Raw genomic sequence first — 5,357 nt, forward strand, 5'->3', positions numbered from 1 at the left:
AATCTACAGAGAAAAGAAAAGAGCTACACTTCAACCCTCCTTAGACACCTACTTTCCTAAAAGGTCAGCAGCAGCCAGTCAATCTCCCAGACCATCAACATCCACTGAAAGTCCACCTCGAGCATCGACATCAGCCCCAAGCCCTACTCCTATTATTATTTCTACTTTAAGAAGACCATCGACATCGCCCGCAATAATGCGTCTAGCCCTTGCTGACTCTACTTAATCTACATAACAGCCCCACACAGCAGGAATTAGAGAGAATGTGTTGCTGCCAAGGATCATATGGTTTGATTTTCTGTTTGCTGTTCACTGGATTGGAACTCTTGCTGGTTCTGGACTCCAGCTACTTTGAGCTGTTGCTCTGTTTTGCTGTGCATCACATTATCTTTGATTGTGGGATTTGGCTGATTATTGGTTGGGGAAAGAGGGATAAGGGAAGTACCTTATGGTCCTTCTGGACCAGAGGGAATGGGCCTGAAGAAGGGGTATCCAGCCTGAAACCTTGCCCCCCTAATTTACTCTCCCCCCATTGTTTTTCCCCCACACCCTGTCTATTGTCTCTCTTGCTCCCTTACCCTGTGTTCTTTCGCCATACCACGTATATCCTAGAGTTCTATTATCCGTTTGTGTGACATCTCTCCAAGCTATTGTTATCTTGTGTATGCATTAAATTATTCTCATTTTTGGCTAATTTCCTGGTTGACAATTTTTCGGTAGTCAGTGAATGCTGGAACATTGGTTGATATTTGGTTACTGCTATAGGGGGAATTAGGGTTCTTCTTGTTCCTGCTGCACCTGGCATTTAGTCATTTGTTATTCCAATTTTGAGTGCTGTTTATCGCTTTGTGTTTTGTGCTACAGTAAAAATACTGTACAGTAGAAGATTTGCCCTCTCTTTCATCCTTCCTACACATTTTTTACCTAATTTTCTGTTCATCCATTTTGCATCTGCCAGCACTAGTAAGAAAAAAAAGATTTTCTTTTAATAAAGCCAACTGTATTTATTTTGGTTACAAATGCATTATTTACATCAGTTATGCACATATATGATGTTTGCAGTACAGTACATGCATTGTAAAGTGGAAAAAGGGTAGTGCTTCACTTTAAATACATTTTCACTTTACATACATGCTCCGGTCCCATTGCGTATGTTAAAGCGGGGTATGCCAGTATTTAGTTACAGTATAAAAGGAGACACAATTAAACATTTTAAAACAATCAACTTTTTTTTATTGGTGGAGTAAGTAAAAAAAACATTTATGGTGTACAGCAAGTAAAAACATATATTTATGAATACAATTTAAAACAAGCAGCATTTTTTTATTGGTGGAGTAAGTAAAAAAAACATTTATGGTGTACTGTAAGTAAAAAGGTGCGTCAACTGCGCATATTCTTGCCTGCGATATCAACTGGGTGAAGACGCCAGCGGAGTAAGTACGGTAACCGTGTCTCGTTTTTTCCCACTCTTTACTGTGTATCTCTCTAACTAATTCTCCTTTTTTTCCCCCTCCAATGACAGATCACCAGACTTCAATTCTATCGAAATGGTCCGGCATCAGCTGAAGGATCATATCCGAAAAGTGGTGAAACCCTCAAAAAAGGATGAGTTGGCGCAAGGCATACTGAGTTTTTGGAACAATGTACTACTCACCGTGGAACGATATAATAAATATATCGACCATATTGCAATTGTGTTGCCCATTGTGATAGAGCGTAATGGGCATGCATCAGGAAGGTAGTATGGTACAGTACTGTACTATGGTAAGTACAGGCACACCAAGTACAGTATGATACAGGTAAGTATGGCACAGATTGTTTTACAGTATACAGCATGCACTTTACTGCACTAATTTTTTATTTTCAGAGAGCTGCACTACCAATTGTAAGGAATCGGGAGCCACGTCCCTTGCAGCGTGACCCCTCCTTACCCACTACCAGTACTGCAGCGGCTGCTGCCCTTGCCCCCCATCGCTACCCATGCCGCCGCCCAGTGCATACTGTATAGATACAAATCCATTTCATTCTTAATACAATGTAAAAAAGCAAATATATTTTAATTTTAAGAATAACAAAGGTTTCAATGAAAATGTTACACTAACTACACCCACACTAAAGACACCTTTCTTCACCATTTTATTTTTATTTATTTATAAAATGTTTTACCAGGAAATAATACATTGAGAGTTACCTCTCGTTTTCATGTATTTCCTGGGCACAGAGTTAAGATGACAAATAATACATGGTTACAAATACAGTTACATAAGTGAACAGGGTAAACATAATATACAAGACATTGCATGCACAGTTAAAGATAATATATATTATAAGCGTATGTAACAGTTACAGACCAGATTAAAATGTGAGAGCCTTAGTTTTGAAAGAACTTAAACTGGTGGTGGATGAGAGAGTCTCCGTTAGGTTGTTCCAGTTTTGGGGTGCATGGTAAGAGAATGTATAATTACCCCCTCGACCCCCCTTCTCCTGTACACATTAATAGGGCATGGGGAGGCGTGGGTTAATGGGCACGGATGAGAGCCAGAGAAATACGGGGGGAGGAGAGAAATGGGTTGAGTCATGGTGGAAGGGAAGGGGTAAGACACATGGCAGAGGGGAAGTGGTTAATATGGAGGGATGAGATTACCAGCAGGAGAATTCCTTATAGCTGCAGCATGTGAAAGTAAAGGAGCTCCCAGACTCGATCCCACTCCACTGTCTCTAACAGACCCACACTCAGTCCTCTCTCTGACACAGTCCCCACCCCCACGCCTCTCTGCCAGACGCACCCCCACTCTGCAGCTGCTGATAGGAATGCCATGGTAAGAAGTAAGGCAAGTATTGCTTTACCCTCCATTTTTATTACTGCAGTATTACTATGCTACTGGTATATTGCCCAACCCTACTTTGAACAATCACATATTTTATCTCATGTATCAATCCTCATGTGTGTAATGAGGCTGATCCTCTGTGAAAAGCTTTCCCCACACTATGTACATGGAAATGGTTTCTCCAGTGTATGAATCCTGTGGTGGGTGAGGAGGTGGCTCATTTGAGAAAAGCTTTTCCCACACTCTGCACATGTTTATGGTGTCTCCCCTGTATGAGTTCTCTGGTGTATCAGGAGACTGCTCTTCGTACGGAATTGTTTCCCACACTGTGTACATGTGAATGGTTTCTCCCCTGTATGAATCCGCTCATGGATGAGGAGGTCTGTCTTCTGAGAAAAGCTTTTACTACACTCTGTACATGTGAATAATTTCTCTCCAGTATGAGTCACCTGGTGTATGAGGAGACTGCTCTTATCTATGAATTGTTTCCAACATTCTGTACATGTGAATGGTTTCTCCCCTGTATGAGTCATCTGGTGTCTGAGGAGGTGGCTCTTTTTACTAAATTGTTTCCCACACCCTGAACATGTGAATGGTTTCAACCCTGTATGAATCCGCTCATGTACTGTATGAGGAGATCTGTCTTCCAAGAAAAGCTTTTACTAAACTCTGTATATGTGAATGGTTTCTCCCCTGTATGAATCTGCTCATGGTTGAGGAGCTCCGCCTTTGTAGAAAAGCTTTTACTACACTCTGTACATGTGAATAGTTTCTCCCCAGTATGAGTAATCTGGTGTCTGAGGAGGTGGCTCTTAGTACTGAATTGTTTCCCACACTCTATACATGTTAATGGCTTTTCTCCTGTATGAATCATCTGGTGTATGAGGAGACTGCTCTTAACTGTGAATTGTTTCCCACACTCTGTACATATGAATGGTTTCTCCCCTGTATGAATCCGCTCATGGATGAGGAGCTGTGTCTTCCAAGAAAAGCTTTTACTACACTCTATACATGTGAATGGTTTCTCTCCAGTATGAGTCATCTGGTGACCGAGAAGGTGGCGCTTAGTACTGAATTGTTTCCCACACTCTGTACGTGTGAATGGTTTTTCTCCTGTATGAGTCATCTGGTGTATGAGGAGACGGCTCTTAATACTAAGTTGTTTCCCACACTCTGTACATGTGAATGGTTTTTCAACTATATGAGTCATCTGGTGTTTGCAGAGGCTTACCTTATGTCTGAATTGTTTCCCACACTATGTACATGGGAATGGTTTCTCCCCTGAATAATCCGCTCACGGATGAGGAGTTGTTTCTTCACAGAAAAGCTTTTACTACACTCTGTAAATGTGAATGGTTTTTCTCCTGTATGAATCCGCTCAAGGTTGGGGAGCTCTGTCTTCCGAGAAAAGCTTTTACTACACACTGTACATGTGAATGGTTTCTCCCCTGTATGAGTCATCTGGTGTCTGAGAAGGTTGCTCTTAGTATTGAATTGTTTCCCACACACTGAACATGGGAATGGTTTCTCCACTGTATGAAGCCGCTCATATTTGAGGAGGGTCCTCTTGGTACTTAACTGTTTCCCACACACTGTACAAGGAGAAGGAGTCACTGATGTCTGAATCATCTGGTGTGGAAGAAGTTACCCCTGCAGTGAGAAACCGCTCCCACCATCTGTACATGTAAAGGTTTGCTCCCTAGTGGGGACACAAAGGTGTGTGAGCAGGTCCCTGTCCAGTGAGAAGATTTTGCCACACTGACAACAGAGAAAAGGCTGAGCGCCACGGCTTCTTCTTAAATCTCTCGCATACCTTTTGCTGGACCCATATTTAGAGCCCGTCTCTGCTGTGTGCTGTACAAGGCCTTTAAAGTCACCATCATGTGGCACTTGAAGTTAAAAGGGGCCTGTAAAAGTGTACATACCAAAAAGATTTGGGAAAATGTATCCATTTCCACAGGAAGAGGTCAAATTTTGGGAAGCCAGCCCAAACGTGGATGCTGCTATATCTAGAATAGCAAGGAAGATCACAATTCCAATAGAAGAGTCTGCAACCTTAAAATACACTATGGATAGGAAAATGGATTACGTATTAAAAAAGGCGTATGTCACAGCGGGGGCAGCCTGTAAGCCAGCCATAGCAACTATAGTTGCGGCAAGGGCTATGCGCGTCTGGATTGCCAACATAGAGGAGGCACTAGCAAAGATGTAAAAAGAAGTTCTATCCAAAAGGCACTGTCTGAAGTAAAGTGGGCGACAGACTACATAGCGGAGGCTTCTTTGGATGCGGTCAGATTAGCATCTAGATCTATGGCCTTAGCAGTGTCAGCAAGAAGGGCGTTATGGCTAAGACAATGGATGGCAGACGCAGCATCAAAGAATAGCCTATGCAGATTACCTTTTGAAGGAGAATTCCTTTTTGGCAACAAGTTTGATGCTATAATAACGAAAGCATCAGGAGGTAAGAGCAGCTTTTTGCCACAGGAAAACAGGAACAGAAGATTCAGTTTCCAGCAATCTGATAGAAAT

General features: G+C 42.2%; 1 pseudogene; it reads right to left on the reverse strand.

The window, feature by feature from the left end:
- Positions 1-2,128: 2,128 nt before the first annotated feature.
- Positions 2,129-4,038, reverse strand: LOC142488311 (uncharacterized; annotated as a pseudogene).
- Positions 4,039-5,357: the final 1,319 nt, after the last annotated feature.

This window comes from Ascaphus truei, chromosome 2, assembly GCF_040206685.1.
Source record: "Ascaphus truei isolate aAscTru1 chromosome 2, aAscTru1.hap1, whole genome shotgun sequence".
Lineage (NCBI taxonomy): Eukaryota > Metazoa > Chordata > Amphibia > Anura > Ascaphidae > Ascaphus > Ascaphus truei.